We start from the raw sequence: 16,481 nt of genomic DNA on the forward strand, positions 1-16,481 counted from the left end.
TTATAGTTAACTAACTTTTCAAACATTTCACAATTTTTTGAAAAGTTCTTCTTGATGTACTTTGAACACTTCTCTAGCATGGTTAGTATGAATACAGCGGAAAAATCTCAAACCTATCAAAGTCACCCCCGTCTATCAAAGTCACCCCGTTCTACGGTATCTCTAGTTTAAAGAAAACGCTCCTGTGATTCAAAAAACTCATTTTTGAAGGTTTGCTCAGATGCCTTCTCTATATTTGGTCGTAGAAGTCGTAGATTGCGAGGTAAAATTTTGGTGTCCTTGACAAAGTTGCTTGGATTAGCAAGCCCAACAACTTTCTGGAAGACCAAAAAATTCCCAAAAATATTCCTGAAAATTTGAATTTTGAAAATCACCACTTCAGAATCTCACACTTGAATTTTTTTTAGCGAGACCTGCGCTACCTGCTGCCAAAGTTCTGAAGCGCTGTTTTCCCCATACATTTTCGAAATTTGCCCATATACACTTCAACAATAAAAAGCTACCCCTAAACCTTAACCAATTTGGCTCAAAATTGGCACAGTAACTGATTTTTGCTTAAAGAATCGTTTTTTTTTCTTTTCATTTTCACCCTCTCCTATCTTCAGTATATTTGAAGCAAATTTAAAGCAAAAGAATAGAAATTGTTAAGCTTGGTCATGACTTTTACAGCTGGTAATAGTCACGTTATCAACAAACAAAAAAAAGAAAAAAATATTTGTTACCTCGAACAAGGTGCAAATTTTGTAAAGTTGTATTTCATTCCAAATTTGATATTAAATCTAAAAACAAACTTTTTTTCGACTTTTTCTCCACTTTTTTCGTCTAATAGTTAAATCAGTTAATTTAAAAAGGGCAACACTGCCCAACGATTTTTTCCCAATTTGCGCCAAACCTCAACAGATCTAATGGGTGTAGCTATTATATTCCTTAGAAATCCAAAACAATATCTACATCTTTGTCAATACACCAAAATCGATCAGAAAATCCGATAATTTGAACATCTTTAATCTAACTTTAATAATCCTCAGCCAGTTACATGTTACGTGATACAAACATAAAGTCGTGTTTTTATTGCTCTTTTAAATCACATAAAATTGTATAATTGGCATCATCTTCAAAAATGTTCGAAAACAAGGATACAAAATTTTATTCATAACCATGATTTTTTTACTCTGCAAATATACACATTCTGACTGATTTTATTGTTTTTTTTATCAAAAAAGAGCAAATTCAGCTCAAGTCAGGATTTTTTCTGGTGCTTTTGTACCTGCCCCTTTTTGATATCAATGAAACTTAGTAGACATGTTATCCTCAACAATTTTTGTGTTTTGTGTACGTTATTCAAATATTTTTTATAATTCGTAATTTGAAAATTACTGTCGAAGCCATTGCATCGTAAAGAGGAAAGATTGAGGTCAAATTTTGTACCGAGCAGCAAAACAAATGGTGTGCTAGTGTGCGTGAGCTCGGATTTAGATAACTCTTTCTGAAAAAAATACACACCACTTCTATGAGTTATTTTGATTTTTTAGTATAAATCATAAATTTTTGAGTGGTGTCACGATTTTTTTTCGCTCGAAATTTTCGAAGAAATAGCCTACAAAAAGAAAAATGCAAGATGGTATGTTTCCCCAAAAAAATAAAAAATCATTTTCTAAAAGTGTTTTTTTTAAGTGGTCAGAACGCCAACAATTTCAAAAACCGGTAGTGGAAATCGATTCTCCAGACAATTTTACATGAAAGTCTTTATATTGACCAATGACCTATGTCCAATCCTTGTGAAGATACAGCTGGTTTAAAAATAAAAATGTAGAAAAAATAGTTTTTTTTTTGGTTTTTGACAATTTTTAAACGACAGACTTTATTTTTCAGTCTCGGAAAATTTTTACCGGAAAGCTCGTCCAATTTCCCATGAGTTTGTCTTTGGCAAAATTTAAAATATCTTGCTCTGGACTATTATTGTATCCGAGGGTAGCGGAGGCAAGGCGGGACGGATGGCAGCAAAGATTAACAAGCAACTAACTATTAATACATTTATTAATCTAGGTTTTAAGTACAGAGAATAGTTTGCACGTTGTTGCTCTTCTTGTTGTTGATGGTGGAATTACGGATGTTGTTGTTGGTTGCGCGGCAGCTCAGTTGTCAGCGCGCACGACCAGGGTGGTGCAGAACAGGTGGCGCCAATCCTGGCGCACAGTGTTGCCAAGATATGACAACTATATGATTTGTTTTGGCAAATTTCAGTGAATGAAGATGTAATATTCCAGAATTTTTTATTATTCGAATTGTAAAAACAGTGTTAATAAAAACAGAGAAAACAGAGAGAGATTATCCTTGCGTCCTGTCTTGATACTACCATCCTGCGCTCGTAGCACTGTGATAAGGAAGTAAAACACGAATCAACTGTTTTGGGCTCAAATCCCGATAGCGCAAAGATATAACTTCAACTCACGAAAGTGTTAAGGTTCTAAGTGTGAGAGTGAGTGATAAATATCACGTATCTCACCAACTACATTTGGCACCCAACTTCCAAGAAGATTTCAATTAACACTTCGTATGAAATCACCCCCCACATCTGTCGATCAAACCGCGATATCGATGATAATGGCAATGACGGGCCCCACAATATCTGTTACCACGCGAATCGATGCTGAAAGTAAAATTACTACTTCTACACCTACCCAATATGTACCGCGAGACGCCGTTATGATAGTGTTCCGCGGAAGTCAATTACAAGCAACGCCATGTGGTGGCTTGCTGGAAATTGGCTGGTGTTTGAAAGATGACGCGATAGAGACTTCTTTGCGTATATCAAGAGAGTGAAAGTTGGATAACACACATAGCTATGATGTTGTGAGGTAGATTTGAAGATTTGCTAATTGCCTTAATGACACTACACGGAGAAAAAAGAGTTCCCAAAATCGAGAACAAGCGTTCATGAAAATGGGAACCACGAACAAAGTGTTCAAATTTCATGGTACGTTTTTCAAAATCGTACCATGGGATTTGAACACTTTGTTCGAGGTTCTCATTTTCATGAACGCTTGTTCACGATTTTGGGAACTCTTTTTTCTCCGTGTAGGAAGTTTTTTGTTTCTTTGCTTATTTTTCGGGGTGGTTGCGTTACTCAAACGGATGTTTTTAGCTTGAAAGTTGGTTGAGAAAGGGAACGTTTTTAAGGGTTCACACTTGTTATGCAAATCCATTAAGTATAACATACGCGGAGATTTCCTCATGTCAAGAAAGTGAGATTGATCTCCAAGCTGCGTCACCCTAAGCCGCCCTCCTTAGAATGTGTATCCCAATCGACAACGACTTGCTGGAGTAGCGGTCAGGAAATTAATCAATTTGTAACGCCCCTGAAGTGGCACTTTGTCACACACAAGTCACCAGCACCACCGGGCTTGTAGATCGAGTACGATGTGACGCACACGCGTGATTTTGCCGGCCGGCTCACAAGGAAATCAGACACTGGAACGAAAACCGCTAGTTGTAGCGGGCGCCGCCGCCGTTGGGTAGACCCAGCGGCTGTAATTACTGCGGGTATACTAATCGAAACTGTACCTACCACCAGGCTAGTTAAGCACAGGTTCACTTTCGAAGGTACCGTTGGGATAAATGCATCACCGTACCTGCGGACAGCTGGATTTGACGACGGGGAATGATTGAACTGAACTCTGAGTTGTTTTAAGAATTTCATTTGGTTAAGCTTATGTTCAATAAGGTCATCTCAATCAGCAGATCTGCACCACTCGTTAGGTGTAGCTTCCTTAAGGTCTAGGAAGAAACGTTGTCGAAGATCGCAAGTCGATACGACATCACCTTGCAAAGTTATAACCATTTGATTAATCTTTAACAAATTTTGAAAGGGAAGTTTATTGTAAACTCGTGAATTAACTCTAAAGTATAAATACATCTTCTTGAAGGTATTTAACAGGTTGAGATCAATGCAGTCTAGAAATGATGAAATTCACACGACATTTCTGCTGGACGTGACTTCTCTCACGCCACAGCACCCAGTACACCCCAGATCAAGTTGCGCCGTAATAATTACACAAATCACGACTGGTGAAGGTCGTCATCAAATCAAGCAGTTTGATCACACTTTCTCCCAGTTTGGTGACGCGCCTTCGCGAATGATTCAGCATGGCCTTCACATTCCCCTTTCATCCAGTACCCGGGCTAGAAGGGCTTCCCAGAACTCCACGTTGAGCTAATCTGCACCACCACACTGAAGTCACCAGCTTCGATGAACTCACGCTTGGACTACTCAAAAGCTCAAACGTTGATCGTACCAAAATTGGACCACCGCCCCTAAGAACAAGTTCCCACCGCGGGGACGGCGCAATAAAAAGCTGCTGGAAAAACACTCTCAAGTTCTGAAATGTTGTTCCCGGCTGGTCGAACATCTGCGGGCCTGTTGGCGGCGTCTGTCACCTAACGCGTCGTCATCTACATAGCAGCGCTCACTAAAAGATCATTAGAACCGGCTCTGGCCGCCGGCACGGCGAGAACAAGTCCGCGTTGATTATGTATACAGTAGGAAGTCTCGCGCCAAGTCGTAAAGCGATCGCATCAGAATGGTCTCGCGAAAAATTAGAATTCTGAGCTCGCGTGGAAAAGTTTGGAGTTTTGTCGAAAGAAGTACCAGGAAATTGAGCCTCTTTCAGCGAATCTGTGAACGCGCAAAAATGACGAAAGGTTTCATGAAGAGTTTCTCCAGGGCAGTTCTGCTTGAGCGAGGTTTGTGTTTCATAACACTGGTTTACTGTTTCTGCGCGGTGTATGACTCATGGGAGCTGTAGAAAACTTCCCCAGGGAAGTTACTGGTGGGTCGAAACGGGATTTTTTCAATCTTTTCAGAGAAGACAACCGTGTGATTGTTTTGATTTCCGCTCGCTGTTTCTTTTTGTTAAGATCCGGTAGTTGAAAACTTTGCATTAATGCTTACTACTTGTTAAATTAGGTACCACATATTGGAAAAATATTTCAGGGATATTGAAAAACACCCAAAAAGCAAAAACTGAAAATTTGGTTTATTGGACCTTTTCAAAAAAAAAAGTTCAGATATTTTGTAATACTTTTGGATTTTTTTTAAATTAAAGCATAATTTTTTAAATAAAGTGTATTTCAATAATATAATCCAATGAAATCGTAAAGACCAACAATTCATAAAACCATTGTTCATAAAAGTTCCTACAAAAAAATTAATAAAACTCAAGCAATATGTCAGAAAAAAAAATATTTGAAAAAAATGATCTGGATAGGCCATTTATCGTCTCTCGTAAGAAATTTAAGAATCTAAAAACATAATTTCAAATTTCGTACCTAATTTTCGTAATTTAAAAAAAAACTACTAAAAAATTATTTCAGATTCGGATTAGAAATTGAATTTTCTGCAAGTAGTAGTGTTGTGCTTCAACAAAAACTTTAAGGGGTTACATACATGTAAAAAATCACAAAATTTCATATTTCAGAAAATTTATTAAATAACCTTAAAAAATGATTTTCAATCACTTCTGAAAGTTTCATGAAGATATTTTATGATTTAAGTAAGTTACAGACGATTTAAGCTGAAAATTTTGCCATGCGCAAAGCGAATTGTCAAACTTTGCGAGCGTTTTTCTCTGAACACAGAGTTGATTTACGGGTGCCACGATATCTCGAGATGGGATGGACCAAACTGGCTGAAATTTGGGGTGAAGACTCGCAAGGCATATCCCGTGTGCATGACGAAGCCCAATTTTGAAATTTTGCATTTTAAAAAAATACAAAAATCGAAAACTTTCGATTTTTAATATGAAAAACATAAAAATATTTTTATCCTTTTTAAAAATAAACTTTTTGAAAATCGGCCTTTGTCATGCACACAGGACCGGTTTAACGAGTCTTCACCAAAATTTTGAGCCGATTTGGTCAATGCAGTGTTGAGATATCGTGGCACCCGTTTTTTGAAAATGCTTACTTCATATAGCTGTATCTCGGCGAAGATACAACCAAATGTCTTCAAATTTATTTTGTTAATAGTTGAAAATGTATATTTTAATGTCTTGAAAACAGATTTAAAAAAAAGTTTAAGTTTGTGCTCAAACCAACCTCTGACATTTTTGCCGATTTACATGTATGTAACCCCTTAAATAGAACTTGGCCTTAACACTTATTCGTTAATATGCCATCGTGTAACGAGTCCTATCTGAGCAGTTCTCTAGGATTTCGGTCATTCGATTTTTTTTGTATTTTTTAATCCGACTGAAACTTTTTTGGTGCCTTCGGTATGCCCAAAGAAGCCATTTTGCATCATTAGTTTGTCCATATAATTTTCCATACAAATTTGGCAGCTGTCCATACAAAAATGATGTATGAAAATTCAAAAATCTGTATCTTTTGAAGGAATTTTTTGATCGATTTGGTGTCTTCGGCAAAGTTGTAGGTATGGATACGGACTACACTGGAAAAAAATAATACACGGTAAAAAAAATTTGGTGATTTTTTTATTTAACTTTTTATCACTAAAACTTGATTTACAAAAAAACACTATTTTTAATTTTTTTTATTTTTTGATATGTTTTAGAAGACATAAAATGCCAACTTTTCAGAAATTTCCAAGTTGTGCAAAAAATCATTGACCGAGTTATGAATTTTTTAATCAATACTGATTTTTTCAAAAAATCGAAATTTTGGTCGTAAAAATTTTTCAACTTCATTTTTCGATGTAAAATTAAATTTGCAATCAAAAAGTACTTTAGTGAATTTTTAATAAAGTGCACCGTTTTCAAGTTATAGCCATATTTAAGTGACTTTTTTGAAAATAGTCGCAGTTTTTCATTTTTTAAAATTAGTGCACATGTTTGCCCAGTTTTGAAAAAAATATTTTTGAAAAGCTGAGAAAATTCTCTATATTTTGCTTATTCGGACTTTGTTGATACGACCTTTAGTTGCTGAGATATTGCAATGCAAAGGTTTAAAAACAGGAAAATTGATGTTTTCTAAGTCTCATCCAAACAACCCTCCATTTTCTATCGTCAATATCTTAGCAACTAATGGTCCGATTTTCAATGTTAATATATGAAACATTTGTGAAATTTTCCGATCTTTTCGAAAAAAATATTTTCGGAATTTTCAAATCAAGACTAACATTTCAAAAAGGCCAAACATTCAATATTACGCCCTTTTAAAATGTTAGTCTTGATTTGAAAATTTTGAAAATAATTTTTCCGAAAATTTCACAATTGTTTCATATATTAACATTGAAAATCGGACCATTAGTTGCTGAGATATTGACGATAGAAAATGGTGGGTTGTTTGGGTGAAACTTAGAAAACATCAATTTTCCTGTTTTTAAACCTTTGCATTGCAATATCTCAGCGACTAAAGGTCGTATCAACAAAGTCCGAATAAGCAAAATATAGAGAATTTTCTCAGCTTTTCAAAAATATTTTTTTCAAAACTGGGCAAACATGTGCACTAATTTTAAAAAATGAAAAACTGCGACTATTTTCAAAAAAGTCACTTAAATATGGCTATAACTTGAAAACGGTGCACTTTATCAAAATTTCACTAAAGTACTTTTTGATTGCAAATTTGATTTTACATCGAAAAATGAAGTTGAAAAATTTTACGACCAAAATTTCGATTTTTTGAAAAAAACAGTATTGATTAAAAAATTCATAACTCGTTCAATGATTTTTTGCACAACCTGGAAATTTCTGAAAAGTTGGCATTTTATGTCCTCTAAAACATATCAAAAAATAAAAAAAATTAAAAATAGTGTTTTTTTGTAAATCAAGTTTTAGTGATAAAAAGTTAAATAAAAAAATCACCAATTTTTTTTTACCGTGTATTATTTTTTTCCAGTGTAGTCCGTATCCATACCTACAACTTTGCCGAAGACACCAAATCGATCAAAAAACTCCTTCAAAAGATACAGATTTTTGAATTTTCATACATCATTTTTGTATGGACAGCTGCCGAATTTGTATGGAAAATTATATGGACAAACTAATGATGCAAAATGGCTTCTTTGGGCATACCGAAGGCACCAAAAAAGTTTCAGTCGGATTAAAAAATACAAAAATTAAAATTGAAGAAAAAAGACCGATTTCGTAGAGAATTGCTCAATTGAAATCCGGTATCGGGGTATTTATTGAAACCTTACCCAATTTCTGAAGCAACATTTTAGGAGGACGGTACGACAATGCTCCAGTTCCAAATTTGGTCCGTCCAATCTAAAGATATCGTAGAACTCTTTAAATAAAATTTGTCTTTCCAAAAAAGAAATTACATGTTTGATATTCATTGCCATCATTTCAAAAATCATGAAATATCTTGAAACTTTCTGAAGTGATAGAAAGTGTCAAAAGAGATGATTTTTAAAACATTTCATTATCTGTTGACTCTACATGTTTGTAATCCTTAAAGTAAAAAAAGAAATATACAGGCCAACGACCACGATTAGTTTTAGAAAACGGCAAATATTATCAATATTGCAATTTAAGCATAATTTAAATGACTATTGAAGTTAATATCATAATTTTCATAAGATTTCTTAATCATATCCCTATTTCATTACACAATGTTTTTGAACCCAAAATAGAACAACGACATAATTTCTGATCTTGTAAAATATTGTAACGACCTTCATTAATATGGTTAACCGAGAAAAAGAATTCAAACCACTTTACATAAAAATCATGATGTAACAACTCACTTTCTACTACATTGACACTTTATAACTGTCCGTTTTTCTCACACAACATCGGTTCACCATGTGCTCGACAAGAACACGGTCCAGAAAATTACGTCAATTTGTTCTAAAAATAAATTCACACCTTATGAAAAGCCATTTGTACTACCACAATTTCCATTAAAATTTGTAACTGGATGACGCATTAAGGAAGCTGAAACTGTAAATTCTAGATTAAATTTTCAAAATGTCCTATCTGCATAGGAAACCCATGAGGGATAGGTTGTTTTGAGAATTAAATCTAGAATTAAAGATGTTTGCAGAATTTTGCAGGTGTCTCCCCCCTAAATTTGTAAACCTTTGATGAAGTTAAACATTTCACACTCACTTTTTCCCTTCTCGAACTTGTTTTTCTTATTGAACAGATGCTGTTCGCTAGCCCTTAAAGGCCGTTCTATTTTTAACTCCAAACAAACCAAGGTACGATCGGTATTATGAAATTGGCACTTGTTTTCACCTTCTGTGTATGCGCAGTGCTTTCTTCCTGGCAGTTTTCTTCCCCGTACCTTCTTTGCAATTTAAATGTGTGCCAGATCGGTCTCAGCTGTGTTTGTTTTGAGTTGGTAAATTAGCTCACGGCTGCTGCCTGCACTATTTTCTTCTGCTTCTCTTGCAACGGTAAATAGTATCACACACACGCACACTCTTTCACTCGTAATTGGTGTCACTGCGAATGTCGAATGCCATCTTTCTTTATCTTGTCCCAATGACCATCGTGTGCGCAGTGCACACACACACACACACACGGTGACACGTGCCAACAACGATCTGAAGATCAAAACAAAACTTCTCGAACAAAACCGTTTCGCTCTCTCTGTCTCTCTCTCGCTTGGTTCGGACGATTCTTCTCTCCCCACGGCGGAAGGTACCGGTGTGAACGCGTTCGCGATCTGCGATCGACTGATTCTGGTCGATGATTTGCGGTGCGCCTCAAGTCCAAGTTCGGCGTCGTCAATCGGCAAGTTTGGCTGGCGTACGCCACGATGCATGAATCCGCAGACCGTTTGATGTTTTTTGTTCTGTTGCTTTTTCTGCGAGCAGAACAGCTGAGTGGGTGATGTGGGGTGTACTGTTTTGAATTTTTAAACTTTTAGTGGCAAGCATTTTCTGGTCCCAAAATTTTGACAAAAAAAATAATGGAAACCCTAAAAAAGTTTTGTACTGACCTTATTATGAACCTTCTACTGCCAATTTTTTTTCGAAAATTTATATTTTTCTCGTGTTCAGGAGTTCATTTTGAGCTACTTTTATTTCACGAAAAACTTTACTTGTCTTGTTTTATATATTTCTTATTCCATTTTTAATATTTTAATTTGCATTTATCTGGCTTAGTTCATATTTCTTTCTCAAAGTATTTGGCTCACTCTACAATTTTCTATCATTACCTGTTGACTATCTAGTTTTTTCATGTTTTAACCTTTTCAATTTTTTGCTTCACAGTTAAAAATTGAGTAAATTTGCATGGTGTAATGTTGTAAGGTTGAATATAACCTCTTATATGGTGTAATTTTATCTCAATGTAGACTAAAAAAGTAACATTACACCAGAAAAGTGACAAAATTACACAATTTTAGAGGTAAAAGTACACATTTTTTCTGACATGAAAGATTAACCCCTTTCAAGGAATATTTTTATCGTGTTTTTTTTATTGTGTATAGAATGATACCATTATCATTTAAATTGTACTAAAATGCTTAAAAGCAAACTCTGGTACACTACAAAAATAAATGCATTATTATTTTCACATATAGAGGAAATGTTTATTAGAAACGCAACCAAAGTCAAAGCCACAAAAAAATATATTTTAAAAAACATGGGCAAAGTCACACTTCCAACCTTAGAATTTTCTGAAATTTTAAGATTTCTTTTTTCCCATGTTTTTTAAAGATCAAAAATATGTTGAAAAATACAAGGGTTTCCAGAAGCGTTTATTACTTGCCAGTCTGCCAATTAATTACTCAAATTACTGGTCCAAAATGATTAATTACATAAATTACTTTTCAATACGATAAAAAACATTTAATTTTATTTAAGTATTCATTTCTACGGTTCAAAACTAAATTAGCTCATTCGATAGCTCTTTCAAAAATTATGCTGTTTTTTTTACCAATCAGGATATTGTGAATTTCGCGTATAATTTTTATTGAAAATAGCTATAGGCGATCAAACGTAAAAAATGCTCCCCACTAGAGGGCGCTGAAACTTTGGGTGATTTTTACATAATATCCTACAGCGAGTTAATTGGTTTGAAATTTGGAATTGTTTTATTTTATTATAAAATTGACATTAGTATTTAATTATACCATTTACAGGTAAAAAATAAGTAGCTCAATTGATATGAACAATAATATTTGTTTTATGGCCAATTTAACCTGTTCATTATCTGATTCGAAATTCCATTATGTTTCACGTTTCAATCAACCAAACCCTTATCAATCAATTTCAAAAGAAGATTATTTAAGTTGACTTACGTTTTTTGAAGTCGTGTTTGTCATAAAAGCAAAAAAATACTGTGGGGATCATCCATAAACCACGTGGACACTTTAGGGGGGGGGGGGTAAGCGATTGTTCACGCTCCATACAAAAAAGATTTTTTTTTTGTATGGACAATTGTCCACGAAGGGGGGGGGGTTGAGATTCCCAAAAAAGTGTCCACGTGGTTTATGGATGGTCCCGTACTGTTTTACTTCAATATATGAATTTAAATATAATTAATTAATAATTTAAAATTGATTTCAGTTTATTGCAAGTCGAATGCCATTAAAATATAGAAGTTGTTTGAAAAAAGGCCCCCTGATTTTTGTGAAATTCATCAAAATAACGTTAAGTTTTAATTTTTTTTTCAAATATTGGTTTGACATTACTTTGCATGTTTTTTTTCTCAAGCAAATTAAAAAAATCCGCTGCTGAAAATACGAATAATGTGAAATGTGACATTTACATTGGATTTAATTTCTGCATCTGAATATTAGTCAATTTTAATTTCACTGAGTTTGATTTTTAACAATGAAACATTTGTCTCAGAAATATTTCGAAATTTTTCGGGAAAATTGCTTAGCTCTTAATAGAGAGATATTACAGGACTGTCAATTTCTGCAGATTATGAAAAAAATATTAAAAAACATATTTTTATTTTTATTGATTTTTAAATGGCTATCACTTGAAAACTTTGTTTTTATCAATGATAATTAAGTACGTTTTGGTTTTAAATATTTGATCCACATAAACTTCAAATAATTTTGACTGCCTATTAGAAGCAAAAGCATAAAAATTTATCAATTCTAATGTAGTTCTTGCAAAAAAAAAGAAACATATTTTTATAATTACTTAATAAAAATTAATAGATTTCGGATTCACAAAACATTTTTCACTGGGTAATATATCATGGCGTTGCCTTTTGTTGTTAATTAGCTTCGATAAACAACAAGATAAAAATAAATTTTTGGAGAGAACTATAGTGAATAAGGCCTTCTACATACAGAACCAGTCTTTTTTAATCTTTGTGTTTTACTTTTATTTCAAATAAATAAAATACTGTTATAATAGATTATATATAAAAAGTAAATAGTTTCGTTGAAGAAGAACAATTTAAAAAATCAATTGCTTTAATTACTCAAAAATTAATTTAATTACCAATTAATTACTTTAAATTACTCCAATTACCATGAATTACTAAGTAATTAAAGAATTACCTAATTACCAGCTAAAAATCAAAGTAATTATTAATTACTTGCCAGTCCGAGGCCTTGCTGGAAACCCTTGGAAAAATATTTTTTGGCGAATATAGATAGATTGAAGCGCGTTTAGAGGCGGGGCTAGATTTGTTTTTTTTTTAATTAAGAAAATAATACTGTTGAAATGTGTCTTGTTGAAATTATTCTAAGCACTTTTACAGAGAGCAGTTCTTAACGAGAACCAAACATTAATTTCAGTTGTATTTTTGGCTGAGGCTTTCATTTAATCATAGTAGGCATTTTGCATCGTGTGCAATACAAGTTTCCATATAATATTATTTACAAAAAAAAATATAAATTCGAAAATCTGTAACTTGGAATGGGTGTCTTCAGCACAGTCATAGGTTATGATGAGCAAAAATAGCTAAACTAAAAAAAAACATTGTTATTAAGTTATTTTACATCATTATTTTTTAAAAGGGCAAACATATTTTTTAGAATTCTCTCTTGTAATATTTTTTTAATATTTTTTCAAAAAAATTATAAAATTTCCAAGAGATTTATTTTGTTTTAAAACAAAAAATGAACGAATAGTTGTCGAGCTGTCTATTGTTAGTTGAAAACTGATTGAAAATAATTAAAGGTTTCGATTTTTTTTTTTCAATTTTAATTCTTCGCAATGGTCTATTTCAGCTATTATTTATCTGATTTTTGAAGTCTTGAAATGAAATTGCAAAGATTTTTTTCAGATTTTCGAAAAATAAAATATGTATAAGACATTGACATCGATGGACATGACACTATTTAAAATAATCAAAATACCAGCCCTAGAATGACTATTACCTGAAAACTGTGCGGTTTGTCGAAAAAAAATGTGAAATACTTTTTGTTTATCAGTATGATAGGGCATTTGAAAATGATAAAAAAATGTAAAGTAAATTTCAGTATTCATGAAAAATCATCCTGGTGAATAAAATTGCTCATTCTGCTATTAAGTTCAAAAGATCATTTTTTTGGTTATCCGAAACAGATACAAAATAATTATTTTTCCGCCTGAAAAAAAATTGAAAAAAATGTTTATATTTTAAAAACTGTGATTATTATTTCCTCAATTGTCCTGAATAAGTTGCAATCAAATAAAAAACAAAACAAAATAAATTAGGTGGTTCTGTTTTTTTTTAATGCATGGTAAAAATTTAATTTTTATTTTTTTAAATAGAATTCAGGATCGTTGAATCTTTTTGTACAAAAAATTGATAAGAATTTTTCAAAAAGTTTGCTTTGGGATATTTATTCGAGAAAAACATCGCAAAGTATGACAGTATAGTGTTAAAATTAAAGCTCCTTATTTTTGTCAAAGATCTCAAAGCGTCTCGTAATCACACTGAGAAGTTGTGGGCGATTCACAAAGAGTTTTTTGAATGGAAATGATTCCTTCACTGTTTTCAACTTTCAGCAGCACCCATTAAATTTTTACCGCTTTTGTTCATATTTAGCCAAAAGAATCGAGCAGATTTTTTGCAAGAAAGTTTTTTTTGTTACACTTTTATAGTTCCCACCTTACATTTAAAACTGATTAAATTTTAAGAGTGTAAAAAGATCTTTTTATATTTTTAATGTATTACTTTTACTAAATTACAATCAACTCACGATCTATAAATACCCTAAGTTTCGATCTCCCTAGGTTTTTTGGTAAAATTTTCCCTAGTTTTTGTTTAATTGCATTTGAAGTACCTTCTGTTACCAAACGGTTATTGATAAGGAAATAGTTGCAAGGAACACCAAATCTCTATGAACCAGTTATTCACACAAGCTGTAAAATTGTTATTTCGATAAATAAAATGAATTGAATTGAATTGAAATAAGCTATAAATTACATATTAAGAATTTTTTTTTAAATATTCTCGAATCAAAACAAAGTGTTTGAAAATACAAATTTTAAATAATTTATTGATCTTTTTTTTTTTTGAATATGCTGTGTAATGAAATGCATATTTGTCCCATGTGAAGTTTCATTCAAATAATCGTCTCACCCTTCTCGTTACATAAAGTTTTATGCAATGCAAGGGGACATTTTTGTGATTATTTAATTTACATGAGGCGTTTCGAGGAGGTAATCTCCCGCTTCTATATGAAACCAGCGTAGTTCTCCGCGTGCTTGATAGTTTAAGTGTTAACAGATTATTAAAAAGGGTTTTGTTGATTGCAATCTAATTTAAATATTTTGGTTAAACGGTTGTTTGATTGAGATTTTGCTTCAATTTTGTTTTAATAATTAAAGATGTAGAGGTAAAGGTATTCAGCCCACACTCAATTATCCAAAAGCATTTTGAATAATCAAATTTACTATTTTGCCATTTTACCTCAACTCCCACACATTACTCGCGTACACTATTTCAAAAATTGAGAGCCAATCGAAGAGAAACAGAGAAAAATATCTGAGAGGAACTAACCACATGGGCTTGAACTTGAGCAGTGGCCAAGACTTTGCTCTACACTCGGCTCGGTTTAGGATTAAACGGGGAAGTGTTGCTAACTAGTAGTAGTCGGATACTGACTTTTTTGCATAATGGTCTTATGCGGAAAATTGCTTGTTTTTTTAGGAGCTGAAAATAAGAGTTTATAATTCCATCTTATATGTTGATGATATTTTTTGTGAAAACCTAACGGCAATTTAAATTGAAAATAAAAAAAGGCAAATGAGACTCCCATGTAAACCTTGTAAAAATTATCGAATCAGAACTCGAGCAAACCCACGTCAGACTCCTACGAGCGACTCAGAGACCACGCTTAAACACATCTACAAGAGTGGCTTGCTCTAGGCGTTTACGTTAGTCAGCGGCGCGTGAAGCGTGCCTCTCTGCTCTCTTTGAGTGGTGGTTTGTGTGTGAGTGTGTGTTTATGTTTTAGCAGCTTAACCGACCAAAGCAAGTGCACTTGGCATGATCATGACCGCGAAAAAACGTCGCGAGTGTCCACCTCGATTGACTCTGACGAAGCTTCTTCGGTAATTTTAGCGGTTAGAATTACCACGCTTAATGACAACGTACAATGAATAATTCATGCTTAGTCACATTCTTATGTCATTATGTTAGAACTTCCTGTAGGGACACACATATTTTGGTTTTATTGTAAAAAATATTATTGTGAACAATTTCACTGTTTATTTAAAAAATAGATTCGCAAATATTTCTAAATAATAACTGCAGTATGATTTCCCTCCGTGTACACCACAGGTCATATAAAACGATATCCCCTTAAGCGGATGCGAATCTCTCTCCTGGGGGGTTCCGCCACTTGAAGGGACAAGCACTCTGCTGCGCGGCTGTGTTGTCGTGGTCGTGGTCGTAGGTCTAGGTCGGTCAAAGCCAGTCTGGTCCAGCTTGGAGGTGTTTGAGCGAGATATACGAACATGACTTGCTAAACTGCGACGGAGACAACGCTTGTTGGAGTTGATCGCGATCGTACGAGGGAGCCGCAAGAATCGTGTCTACTGCTAATAAATTAGGAAATATGGATCACCACGAGAAGGAGTTGGTTCTAAATACGGACAGAATCGTGATTTAGTAGCAGATTTCGGGCTGTAGTTGCTGACTGAAGCGACCTCCGGTTTCATGAAAAGGGATGTCATGGTCGGAGATTGGCAAAAAACGGTACTTTGGTTGAGGTGTATCTTTTATACTCAATTTAAAGCAGTTTAAGTTAAACTATTCAAACGATTTGGAACTTGACTCAATCAACTTGATCTAACATAAAAACAAACAATCAATATGGCGCGACATTTCGCAAAAATAATCCTGATATTACACAACAGCTCGTATACTTGATACACTATACCGTAATAACATTTCGTATTCACCGGTTGGCAAGCAATCTGCCGGCACCCTGTCAATTAATATTCTTCCAATAAATAAGTCCGCTGAATGAAATTGACACTCCAAACGGCGAGATACGTTTTGCATATCTGGAGCAACATTTGAAAAGGGCGGATAAGCGTTTTGACAGTTTTAACTATTTTGCTAATTCTTAAGCTTTAGGATATTTTTTCACAAAACTCGAAGAGA

The 16,481-nt window shown here is 33.7% G+C and overlaps 1 protein-coding gene across 5 annotated transcripts in view; it reads right to left on the reverse strand.

The window, feature by feature from the left end:
* LOC120419863 (uncharacterized) overlaps nt 1-16,481 on the reverse strand; it is a 65,676-nt gene that overhangs the window by 23,892 nt on the left and 25,303 nt on the right. Inside the window, exon 1 of one of the 5 annotated variants that reach the window (XM_039582714.2) lies at nt 9,072-9,643. The exons of 2 other annotated variants lie outside the window; for them this stretch is intronic. The gene's annotated coding sequence lies outside the window, so the exon portion shown is untranslated. Of the gene's footprint in view, nt 1-9,071; nt 9,644-16,481 lie in introns of those variants that run through there. 2 more of the 5 variants (XM_052707455.1, XM_039582755.2) reach the window with 2 other exon arrangements.

This window comes from Culex pipiens, chromosome 2 (genome assembly GCF_016801865.2).
Source record: "Culex pipiens pallens isolate TS chromosome 2, TS_CPP_V2, whole genome shotgun sequence".
NCBI lineage: Eukaryota > Metazoa > Arthropoda > Insecta > Diptera > Culicidae > Culex > Culex pipiens.